The 13318-nt window shown below is 44.2% G+C and overlaps 1 protein-coding gene and 1 long non-coding RNA gene across 12 annotated transcripts in view; one reads left to right on the forward strand and one right to left on the reverse strand.

Moving 5' to 3' along the window:
• The window catches only part of cpx (synaptic transmission protein complexin), a 482383-nt gene that overhangs the window by 383109 nt on the left and 85956 nt on the right, over nt 1-13318 (forward strand). The window lies entirely within an intron of this gene.
• LOC147873792 (uncharacterized) overlaps nt 1-13318 on the reverse strand; it is a 28544-nt gene that overhangs the window by 14188 nt on the left and 1038 nt on the right. The window lies entirely within an intron of this gene.

A 13318-nucleotide genomic window follows, 5' to 3' on the forward strand; every position in this document is an offset into this window, starting at 1 on the left:
ATAATACTTTGTTTGTATGCTAACCTCGGTACATAACAAACCCCCCGGATTGTATTTGTAGGTAACATGAGAGTTCGTAGTTCGCAAAATGTTTTAATTGCTTTGAAACGCAGATTAATTGATCAGAGAAGTTGTTCAGGACAAATCTTCCGTCGAAATGGTTACTTCCTCTTGCACGTTCATTTAAAACTCTCGTCTAAATTAATTAAGCGATGCACTCCCCCCCCCCCCCCCCCCCGGGCCACTGCAGTCGTTATCCCGAGAGAGACCGTCGGCGACATGTACACCCCAAGACGGTAAATTATTAAACAATTAAGTAAATGGGACACGAAGGTCTCTCGAAATCTGCTTCATTTGCAGTCCTGCAAATCACGTGTTCTGATATTTTGATAATGCAAATGTACGACTCAAACACAAAATGCGCTGTTGACTCGGCGGATTAGTGCGTCGATGGCCACAGGATTAAATTATGGTCGAGATGGAATTTTTATTATTTAAAATTATAAATATGTTATGGGTTATTATTTATTTTCGCTGTTATGAGCTGCATGAATGTCGACTTAAAAAGTGTATCTGTAGCGTGTCAGGTATGTAGGCACGTTTATGGTCCATTTGCGTACCACCTACAGTGGTTCATTAGATAACCACCTAAAGCAGAGCAGGATCAATATGGACTTTGTTTTATATTCTTTGTATAATTTTTAACATCGCGCAGTCCCTGGCGTCTGTCCGATATTATAAAATCGCGCCTTCGCCATGTTGTTGTTGTTGCTGCTGCAGATTGTGGAAATTCTTAGTGCATACGTCTGAGGTGTGTGGCTGAAGGCATGTTGGAGGGGGTGTGACCTCTCGTGAGCCGACATTTTCTTTCGTAGCGAAAGTGAAGTAGACCAGTTTCGGACGTGGAGCGAGTGAAAGGATTGGACGAGGCTTCTTCGGCTGGAAAGGTCACTCGCCGTGGACCAGGGTCTCGGTCAGCGGGCCCACTCGCGTTGTGACAGGAGCAAAATTATGCAGAGAGAGGTTTGTTTCACGTTGAAGTTCTCGCATTACGACAGTGCTTTGTTCGCCCATGAAACCAGCAACTGGCGAACCACTTTGAATTATTCAACGAGTTTCAGCGCGGTTTGATTCGGGCGACAAGTAATTTAATTAAAATATGGAAACACGCTCTGACGTCCGGGTGCATCCACTGCGGCCCCCATTTTCAGTGTCGACTGCGGTAAAGGTAACAGAGCGAAGTGGCAAAGCGAGAACTGTTCTGTGTTTCGAGGAAACTTTGACTGCGGTTGTATTATTTGATGTTTCCTTGAAGTAGGCCACGACCGAAGACAGTTTGGTTCGCGCTTGGGGCGAGCAGACGGGTCCACGCTCTTTCTGGGCAGCGCAGAACTCAAGAACCGTGGGCACATTTTGCGACTGTGCCGTCTGCTCCTGTCATATCGCTGCCGAGAGAAGCGACCTTGTTCTTGGCGCCATTCCTCCGTCTCTCCTAGTTTCCGATCTACAAAAACCGCTTCCACCGGGACTCTAATAATCCAGGACAACTTTCCAAAATCTATTCCGAAGTTTGGGGGAAAATTGATGTGACCCCCCTCTAACCGTACACGCATACATAATTTCAGTTTTATGTGAGATTCGTTCATATATTTCATGACACTTTCATTTGTTCAGGCGTCGAGAGATTGTATCATTAGTAAATCATTAAAAAGGATGTGAGAAGAATTAGCCGTGGTCTATTTTTAGCGTATACTCTTGGCGTTTGCCTGGAAGTACTGAGAAAAACTACGGAAGCTCTGTTATTGTGGCCGGTCTGCGGGCCCAGATTTATACTCAGGGTCACAGAATGATTGCTAACTAACTACTCACCGCAACCTTCCGGCTTCCTTCGAGTCGAAACGTGAAGCTTTGTCTCAAACTACTGAACTTCCTTAGACAATTTTTATTCAGACGGGAACTTGCTAAAACAAGTTCTGTTTGTTATTTTGTGTGAGTGAAACTCTTTTGGAACGGTCTGTACGAGTCCATTGGGTTGAAAAACGGAGACGGGAAAAATTTGCGGGAAATGGATAATGAAGAGGGAAGTGTGATTAAGGAAAATAGTTTTTTACCCCGATGGCAAATTGGCCGTATGAAAATACGCGAGAAGTGTATTATATGCAGACGCTGAACGCTGAAGTTAATGGCACCGTCGTCATTTGCACACAGTGGAGAGCGCGCTGTTCCGTTTGTACGGTCCGGTCTCTCTGAAATGCGACTGAAGTCGTCGTTCGTTTTGTGCGGAAAATTTCAGATGCTCTTCGAAAAGTAATTTCTTCTTGTGCAGACTGAATTATCTGCGGCTTGTTCAATACTTTGCATATAAGCACCTGCGTCTTTTGTCATGGACGGACGAGAGGGAGAAATTGTTGCATGCAGGAAGGGTAGGGGGTCTCATCCTATTTTTTTTTTGGGGGGGGGACGGAGCGCGAAGCTGATGGTTCAGCCTCCACCCGTTGTCGGGATTGAGGGTGCGTGGAGCTGTAACTCGTATGGGTTTTGGGCCGTATGAAACCTCCCATTTATATCTAGAGAAACGTTCTACGCTTTCAAAACTGTTAAATGAAATTTAAACACAGTAAAACAACAAAAATTATGTATTTACATGCACTCATATTTTAATGAATGAAATAAGGACACTTTAATAAATTGAACAATTACACATACGTCAGCATTGTCACTTAGTGAATTAGCGAATCTAGTGCGGGTGTTCACAATGACCACCGTTAGCTTCGTGGCGCATTTGACAGGGGTTACCAACTGACTGGCAAGCGGCCACCAAATTTTCTGCGGTGTATACGTCTTTTTGGGACATCCTCTATAGTGAATACAGATTTATTGTAGGTTATATTTTATTGTGTATTACGGACGAATAAATGATGATTTTAAGTTGAAAGGGTAGCTACCGTATTTTCTGTTTTATTAATACGCCACCGGTTGTAAAACTCGCCCGATTTGAAAAAGTCAAAATGTTAAAAGCTGGCGTCGTGAGATGAAGGAGATACGGCATTTTGAGGCAGATGGATTATTAATGTGATCTGGAAGTTTGAACTCGCAGACTTTTGCAGGCGTTAACGACTGGATTTTTGTTTTCAGAGTGAATATTTTACGCTTGGGAAAATAAAAGCAGTGTTTTGTCTTGTTTTTGGCTATCCTTTCTAAATATTGCAAAATTTGCGTTTAAGTTTCTGAGTGAATTTCATTTCTGCGTCTGTTCAGATTTTCCACGTTCGGCAAATAATTGTCGTCTTCACATTTCTTTTTGCGCGTTTAAGCAAATACGCATCGGTCACGGGTCTGTAGCACAAGTAAATTTTACAAGAAAGTGCCAATATAATGTATATATAAGCCACACACCGTCAATCCATCCGCACTCTCAAGTTGAGTCGCCCCCAAACGTCGCGCCACAGAGAAATGACAGACACAGCTCCGAGTAAATATCGACATTTTTGTTACGGAAAGTGGATACAGAGTGTCAGGAAACTTCTTTTGTGGGAAGACAACCTCAGGAAAGTCGATTATTTGTGTTTATTTCGAAGATCAGACACACGGTTGCTCTCGAAGCCACACACCTGCGCGTCGCACGGAAATACAAATTTAAAAATATTTGTCTTCGAGGTGCATGTCGAGGCACAGGGGTGTCAGAAATGTTCTCAAACTTGGCGTCGTTGAAGAGGTGGTATTGACTGAAACGTTCACCTCGGAGAGTCATCCGGGTTTTTCTTTGTTCCATATTCTATGCACAGCACTGTCCAAAATAAATGGCGTGTCTCTCGTCATGAAGATTTTCATTTCAAGAGCACTAAAGGTTGTTTAACGATGCATCTTTCAAAACGTGTAGCGTATATATTGGATTTCCCGTTGAATTTAAACGGACATCGCGACTGTGTGATGAATCAGAATCGCGAGAAAGCGTCTGAAAATGGAACACGAATATTTTATAAACGTGTCTGTTGCTGCCTCTCATACGTCAATGTCCTTGGTGTTCATCTGTTGTTTGATACGAATTCGATGGTCCAAGGCTAATCGTATTATCACTGCTGTGTTGCACAGACACATAATTCGTTCTGCCTTTTATTTATTTACAAAGAATAAAAACGTGTTTTATTCTTATCTAAGTGTGAATTATGTCGTATATTTCTTTGAGATATTTAAATTTCACCGTCGCATGAAATATGACTTGTAATTTAACAGAAACGAGCCGATACGAGACTCAACATGGAAAGTGTGACTTTTAGTACCAGATTTTACCGAAATCCATTGCACACTTTCGGAGATGAGTAGAAAATGCAAACACAGACATGTCGTTCCCATAACACGACTTAAATCGGTGACCACAGTGACACGATGTATGCAAATGCGCTTATATAGAGTGAAATGTGTTTGAAGATATCCGTCTTCTGGGTTGTTGCGCTGTGTAGTCTGGTCGATGTTAACCAACGCTTCAGAGGTCATACTGCCTCCATCATCAGGGCGATGAGTATGAAGATTTCTGTCTTCTGGGTTGTTGCGCTGTGTAGTCTGGTCGATGTTAACCAACGCTTCAGAGGTCATACTGCCTCCATCATCAGGGCGATGAGTATGAAGATTTCTGTCTTCTGGGTTGTTGCGCTGTGTAGTCTGGTCGATGTTAACCAACGTTTCAGAGGTCATACTGCCTCCATCATCAGGGCGATGAGTATGAAGATTTCTGTCTTCTGGGTTGTTGCGCTGTGTAGTCTGGTCGATGTTAACCAACGCTTCAGAGGTCATACTGCCTCCGTCATCAGGGCGATGAAATGTGTTTGTAGCCGGGAATGATGCCGACTGTCAACGACGAGGTATGACCTCTGTTTCGCTCACAGCGGCACGTGTCAAGAAATAAACGCGCCTTTAATATCGTCTTAAGTTCGCGGAGAATATGGCACGACGCACTTGAGCAACCGTGAATTGAATCGTTTGCCTGCGCAGCTGTCGATGTGTGACTGAACATAGACACGAAACAGGCGTTGTTGTTGTTGTTACAACAGTTAATTAAAACTGGTCTCATGTAGGTACATCGCCGTACAAGTATTTCAGTCCGAGTTTGATTCTGGAATACTGAAAAAACAAAACGTGAAATTGAAACAACGATCTCATCAACTCCATAGATATTCCGCCACGTTTTCGTACTCGTGGTTCATGGATTCGCATTTCAGTTGTTCTGTATTGTAAAACAATTGCTGTAATTTGGGCTGTTATCCCGTTATGTTTCCTTGATACGTGTATATACAGGGTGTTCCAGAATAACGTCATCACAGTTTGTTGTGCTTTCATCATAAACTAACAGCATTTTGGAGCAGGAATTGTGATTCTGTGGTGATAAAAGTGACGTAATGTTGTTCTGGGACAGTCTGTACACGTGGGCGCGCATAATTGTGGTTCATGAATTCTGCGTTACGCATAAAAATATGTCGATAATAAAGTCACGGAATGTTATGTGCTGGCTGCGTAATGTCAGGAACATCAGCTGACAGCAGTTGTATTTATACTGATTTCAAAATCCGCGTAATTTAAGTTCACAGAATATTTTCAGTTTTAGTCGATTGTAGTAGGGAAAATATTCCGACCTGAAAGAGATCGCCTGCCGGTCGAACGCAACGAGACGATCAGAGGCTGTAGGCGGGGAGTAAGGAATTCGTGCTTTGAGGTTCTCACGGCGCTGAGTACGAAGATGGCTGTCTTCTGGGCTGTAGCGCCTGGCAGAGGTTTACCAACGTTTCAGAGGTCACTCATCGCCATGATGATGGAGGCAGCAAGGACATCCGAAACTTTTTTAAACGCCTACGACGAATGAGACAGCCGTCTTTGTAATTCGTGGGAACTTCCATTAGTTAACGTTGTCGCAACAGATGCATCATAGACTCAGTAGTACTAACAAGTGGTCCCTGTCCAAAGCCGGTTGAATCCAATCTGCATCGTTTCACCATATTTCTGTAGAAACACTTTTAATATTTAATTTTCCACATGAGCCCAAGTTTCCAGGCGCGTCCCTACGACCCTTGAACTTTTCCCACCAGTTTGTTCCAGACGTGTTATTGCAGATAATACTCTCGTTGTGTCATCGATGGAATAAATGGATCCAGAACCGTGTCATTCTCCGTGATTTGACGATCCTAATACTATCTTGTGATCGAGTCGTGTTCGGGAAGCCCCGTATTTAAGTCTCTGTGCGGAGACTGACTGGGGTTTGGGTGGTTTTACTAGGTCCCTCCGGGCAAATGCCGGGTTAATATCTTCCTTCCACATCCTTGCCAGTTCATTATTCATTCGACGCATTATAGTTGTAGTTGCTGCGAAAACGTCGTCGAATAAACTATAAACAAAATATCTTGTGAAGTACGAATTAGGAAGCCCCAGATGGAGTAATTAGTCCGTAGTCCTTCAGCCGAAGTGAATCTGGCGTAATCCGTGCCGCACCGAAAAGAACACAGGCGTTCTTTGCAAATTTTGGATTGCTAATTTCCCTAGCTCAAATAGCATTTGAACCATTATGAAGCAGTTCTGCTTTAGCCCTGAGTAAGGATCTGCACTCGCTCAGGGCATCTGTGGGCTTAAACTCCACACATAATAAATTCTTATCCGCCATCGCAATTTTCAAGAAGTTTGAGACATTTCGCGCCTTTGATCGTGAGTCCGTCCATCCCATTTTTTTATTTACCGATTGTATCGTTCACCTTGACGACAAATATTATATGTCAGTCCTGTACGACATTTGAGGTTCTCGCCACGGTAAAAATGTCGGCGTTGGTGTCCTGGGTTATAACTCCGTGTGGACCTGTAGGTAGACACCAACGTTTCGGAGGAGAATACTGCCTCCGTCTTCAGGGCTGAGATATGTGCCTAAAACTCGACACGCAGTTGCCATCTGAGCCTTGAACCAATGAACTGTTGAGTACAGGGAAAACGTGGACCATAAATTAACGAAGAAGTCGAGAGTCGAGCTCTTGGTGCGTGGGGGGGGGGGAGAGTGAGTGGGTCCACGCTCTGGACCACATCTCGTGTCATCACACGAACCCCATTAGGCGAGAGGCTATGCCTCGGGACGGAGTTGTTGCGATGCAAGGATCTATACTTTTTACATCATAACAGTGAATTAGCTTGTCACAAGAAACATTTCCCAGAGTGGGGTTACAGGCGGGGAGTGATTTATGGTCTCTGTCGTTATAACGTAGAACAGACTCGTAAACGTATCAAATACGAAAAAAGAGCGAACAATCATTTTTCGAGCATTGAAAATACAATAATCGTGGAGCATACTCCTCGTAGGACGAAGAAAATTTGTTTTAACTTTTTTATATAAACGCAGTGTGTCTTGAACTCTGCCTAATGAAACTAGCAGAGAATGTCGAGTCCTTGTACTTTGGAAGTAATCATTCGTGACCGATGTTTCCTGTTACTCCCCCGTCCACCTGGTATCCCGGTTACGACTCTGAACAGCTTCCACTCAGATGACTCAAGTGCGTTCAATAGTCCCAGCGACTCCTTACTAGTAATTGCGGTATCATTCGCCATTTGCGTCCTTAAGTATCCAAATATTCGACTCTTCCAGCTGATGCAACGTCGTTAAACAACGTTCGGATCGACCTGGGTGACAGATGAAGACTGTAGGACGCAATATACGCCAGTCGTTTGCAGTAAACATCAGCGTAGATCAGAGAACTCGTCTGCAACGCGGGTTCGCGCGTTGTAAGCGTCGGGGGGTGGGGGAGGGGGTAATTTATCACGCAGGTTCATGATGACAGTGCTGCCATCTTCTTCCTCTTAACTGTGCCTGTTACGGAAATATAAAATGCATACCTCACCCTCGAACAATCATCTACCCCATTTCAACTCTCCTTTGAACCTTGGAATGAGCTTCATTCAAGAGACACGACACAGCGCCCTCCGTCTGTATCATGTTCATAATGCCACTCATCGTGCCCTCGACTGCCTCGTGAGTGTCCACGGGGAAATGCGTTGTGTCTGTCATTATGGACACGACGCGTAGAGACTGCGTCGCTTATCTTCAGGGGAGGGCGTTTGCTCAGCCATCGGTTCAGAACGGGACATGTGCTCTGAGACGGGCGCAGGAGAGGGGTCCAGTGTCGACTTTCCTGAACACGATAATGGATCTTGGAGAGCCATAAAAAATACAGGGAACTTCCCATGACGAGGTGACCAAGTGACAAATTCTCACGTTGAAGTCAGGTTAGCTTGTGTTTGGACAAAGTGTATGAAGTCCGAGAGTCCACAAAAACATTATGTCTTTTTTGTCAGGTAACATTTTGGCCGATCTTCCGGCTAGCTACGCAGTTTAACAATTAAATATTTCCTTCCGCGTAAGTTATAACTCAGAACGATGAATTATTATAACTAGTGACTTCGATTTGTATGCGAAAATTCCGTTTTGTGCCGAATTTGTATTACCGTCAAAAATACTGACTTTTGGTGACTGCGGAAGATCACGAAAATCTTTTAGCCGACCAGTTGGCCGGTGTTGGAAGGAGTTGATTTTCGTTAAGAACCGGAGCCGAGGTTCAGTCCCCGACAGGAACACGTAGGAAACAGTGATTGAGATGAAAGGCTCACCGGATCAGAACGAAGCCCGGACTGAACAAATGTTTGTACACAGATTTAATTATGTTCTATGCAATTAACACGAGTTTAATTCAAATCCGATTAACCTTTTTTTTATTGCCTTTACTTTTTTAAGAAATAAATATTTTTGAGCGTCCGATAGTCGGTCGTTTGGCGCTTCGTTCTCGTACGCACTGAGTACCGAGGTCTGTTTACAAGAGAATAAAGCGGCCAGAGCTTGAAGCTGACTCCTCACTCACTTCGCTTTTTTCCCCAAGATCTGGAACGCGTGGAACGTTACTTAACAAATAAAACCTACATCAAAAGAGACGGACGCGGTGTGCGACGTAGGCGCAGGAAGTCTCATTTCTTATGTCTTTATTTCACAGGGAACTTCGCGGTCTGCAAACTTTTTTCTCTTCTTGTAAGGCAGAAACAAATGCGACTCGCGTCCTCCTTCAGACAGCGCCAGTTTGTCTCTGCGGGACCTTGCTGGCTTATCTCCTGCTCTGTCCGTTCTTCCAAACGTCGTGATTTTAAGGCAGTTTTGAAGCTTGCAGTAGACAATGAATAAAGAATGAAATACAGAAATTCTTAAAAAAGAAATACTATTGCTACAAATAGCCATTTATCTGGTGCAAAGGTTCATTGCCGTGTTCGCAGCGTCTCGAAAATTTGTCCTGTCTTCAGTCATCTCTGTTCGGCCCACACCTTCACACCCATCCATTTTAATATTATCCTGTCACCCATATCGAGGTCTTCCTTCTGACCTCTTCCCCTGGGTTTTATTGGCTGAAGAATGCGTTCCCTATGCGGTCTACATGACATACCTATCTCATCCTCCTACAAGTTTTCACGCCACTGAAGTTGGGCCCGGTGATTGAAGACTCTCGCCTTCATCTGTCGATACGTACAGTTGGAGGAAACGGAAATTGTAGCAACGTGTAACATCAGAACATTTCTTGAAAGGCAAGATTGAAATAATATTGACCTTCGTTAACTTCCGTGTTGTTATCCTCGAACAGAAGCGAATGTTTTGTAAACAGGATTGAAAATAAGAACGTTAACCGAACAAACTGGGTTTCCCTTACGATGACTCGCGTCTGAGGTCCCATCGAGTCAGCGCAATACCGAAGCCACGCACACAGAAAAGGGCTCTGCCCTTCGGCCCTTCTTGTACGCACAGAAACTTGAAAGAGAAGAGGACTTGGCAAATGTAAGGATGAAACTTCGTGTCCAGCCTTCCTGAAGACTATTGAATACAAGAGCGGCACAGGTGAAACAGCTCGTTTGTGTCGTTGGGAGCGCAGATAATTCAGTTTTGCGGAAAGATGCAATGCGGTTCTAATCAAGGACACAGAACGTGCGCCATCGAAATGGCTCGGTGGTTCTGATCATTCCTCATTGTTCGTTGTCGTTTAGGTGGTCGAGGAACTCCCCAGTTTTACAATTTCGGAAGTGGATTTCCATGTGGACAGAAGCCGAGTACAGTCATCACCATCACACAGTAGCCTCTGTCGCTAAGGTAGTTCCGGACCTTCCAAGAAATTCACACTCATTTCCCTGGGATCAGTTTTAATATTATCCGCTCACCTACTGCTAGTTAGTTGCACTTGTCTGTTCACGTGAGAATACTGCAAAATGTCGTGTGAATTTCTTGTTAGAGACACGAGACACATTTTGCATTGAACCCAGGCGTTTTTTTTTCAAATCACTTGGCAGTTGAAGCTCCGGTCATGAAAGTTGCTTGGCTTTGTGAGTTGCTCTCAGTTCAAATTCTTCTAATGACATTTGAGTTTTCAGGTCGGTGAAAATATGAACCACGGCCGCCTGGGTTTTGACGCCGTAAAGTCTTGTACCAAACTTTCGGATAAACACAACGCTTCCTTCTTCAGGGCAGGAGATGTTAGTAACGAAGTACAAGACTGCACGACGTCAGAACGCAGACGACCGCGGCTTTTAAACTTGGCAGCAATCCTGTTCGCGCTAGGATAGTCTGATGTCCTCATGACTTAGTTGAAAATTCTTTACCACAGGCCACGCCAGATGGCAGCACTGTTAAACTCATTTGGTGACACATCGCATAGCAGATGCAGGTCAGAGAGAAACTCCATTGTGTCTCGTCTGTGTGAACATCCACATATTATGAGTAAATGATTATGAACATGGTATATCTGCGTGGCCCTCGCAAAATGTTAATGCGACCTGTCACTCAGTTTGCGAGTTAACCTTTACTATAACAGTCTTCAAAGAAGCCGTGTTACTTTCTTTGTGCGTTGGAGGTGTACTGAGAGATTATTATTAACTCAGTTGTGTGGAGATACGCGCTTGTTCTTTTCAGGCCAATATCACAGAATTCTCATTTTTCTGCGGCCCTCGACAAAGAGAACAGCCAATGCGGGCCGTCGCAGTGAAAAGGTTGTAAACCCCTGAGGCCCCCCCCCCCCCCGAAAAAGTGCAGAAATGATGACAGAGAATTCAGGTGCGAAAGAGACGATTGGATAGAACTGGCTGGGGGTAGTGTCCAGCTACGGCAGTTTGTGAACACGGTGATATTCTTTCGGATTCCGTAAAAAGAAGGGATCTTTTTGTCTGGCTAAGCGAGGGTTTCCGGGAAAGATTACGTTTGATGTATTGAATTTGTTTGTGAACTAAATATCGTCGAAAATGAAACAAAAATGCGCTTCGAATTGATTCTTCAGTTAAAGCGATCGCTTGCCGGCTCCAGTTTTAGTGCTCGGTCCCCGAGGTGCGTTCCATCGACTGTTGTGCCCTGATTGTTCACTCTCAACGCGCCTTATTGTCATGTAACAAAGCATTCCTGTTTTTTTGGCCGACGAACTCGTCTGCTGTGCATTAACAAACGCCACGCTCTCTCGATAGTCAACTGTCTTTTGATGACAGCTTATGGTCGCTTGGTTGGGCACCCCTACCAGTGGCAAATGCTAATTATTGTGGGATTTAATTGTTTGTTGTGGAATGGTGTGTTAATATTTAACAGGATTTTTTAAATCCTCAGTCTGATTGACAGTTGGCAATCAAGTTCCCGTCCAAAGCGTCATCTGCGGTGTGTTTAATCCTCGTTTGCATTTGTATTCTTTTATATAAAGCGTCACGTGGGTGAACACCAGCCCGAGTTGATTCTTGATTTTAAAGATGTGTGTATTTCATGGCGTTCATTGGAGAACAAGTGGGGTAAATGTGGCATGAGGGGGTGTCGTTTTTCTTTCGTCAAGTCCCGCCCTTGAACGTAATGAACGTAAGCCAGAATTGATCGTAAAGTTTCCCTGTGCGTAATTATGCATCACATCATAACAGCTTAAGTGGATCGGAGCTTTATTCTCAAACAGCCACAGAAGTTAGAGGACGCGACTGGTCATTTTCAGACTTCGTCGCTTTTACCCTCGAGCGAAACAGCAACTGATGTCGATAATACAGTGAGCTGTGTGTGTGGCCTGGAACCGATCTGTACTGAGTAGTGCATGTAGATGATCATGCTTCATGCAGCTGGACTCGAAAATTATTATTACATTTGAGGTGCAGAAATGACTTAATTAAAAGCAAATTACTAAACTTTTTTTTTTAAAAATTAAACTTATTTTTGGTTCTGACGAAAGTTGTTCTGTTAGGGGAACAACGAGCAACTGTCCCCGCGGAAGTTACAACATGAATTCGATTGCATCGAAGCGTGACGAGGCTAATGCATGAAAGTTATCACAGTCCCAAAGCTTAGGGTCTTGAATGTCGGTGTAGAGGGCGGACATGCGACGCAGTTCCATACAGTGGCGACGTCCCTTGACGTCATGTTCTAGAAACATTACCACGTGCCGTGGCGTCGGGTTCGCAGCCCAGCTGTACCTGAACCGACGGGAAACACGAAACCCCCAAATACCTGCAGCTCGGATTGTGGAATTAAGCTCGCGGTTGGGCAAATTGGCACTGGGACAGGTCCTCCTGCTCCCCCCGCTACTTCATGCTCCCTCGTGTGTCATCTGCGGTGTGGACGAAGGCCGCGGTTCCGCAGAGACACGGTCTGACCGCAGATTATTTTAAAATCATTTCGCCCAGCTCAGTAGTTTTATGGCGATGTTAATGTGAATTAATTTTATTATTATAATCCCCCGGGGGGGGGGGAGCAGCATTATACAAACCGGAAAAAGGATACAAGCGTAAGGTCGGTAATGCAGTTGTCGAAGTTACCACTCAAGAAGAGATGAGAAGTCAGTGCGATGAAGGGCTCAACACCTCGTGCTGAAACAGACGTATCTGATGTTTAGAAACAGGAACATTACGATTTGTTTAGAAATATAGGCCTGATGAGCGTTTTACCAATAAAGAATAATTTTATAAGCTTAAGATTCATATTACTGTAAGCATGTGATCACACAAACATGTTGTTACGTTCGAGATATTTATTTAAATGTACTTTAGTTCGATTCGGCATTGAACCGTGTGTTTAACGCCCGTTATAAGTACAATTTAAGGGGGTCAATCTTTTGCTGTTCAAGAAACAATATTTCCCAGCTCCAGTATTTCGTAGCTCGTTGTCAGTTTCTGTAACGTCAGTGTCTTCGGATTTCGAAATAAAATTTGCTTATTTTCCTTCTGCTCACAAGCTGGTGACGTAGTTGAAGAGCACGGTTTGTTCCCGGCTGTTGAACGTGTTCAATATTGGCGATGTTCCTCCCGTCTCATTCCGCGG

The sequence above is a fragment of the Zootermopsis nevadensis genome, unplaced genomic scaffold (assembly GCF_977971745.1).
Source record: "Zootermopsis nevadensis isolate Lab colony 2312 unplaced genomic scaffold, Znev_1.0 Znev_ptg000016l, whole genome shotgun sequence".
In the NCBI taxonomy this organism is placed as follows: Eukaryota; Metazoa; Arthropoda; class Insecta; order Blattodea; family Termopsidae; genus Zootermopsis; species Zootermopsis nevadensis.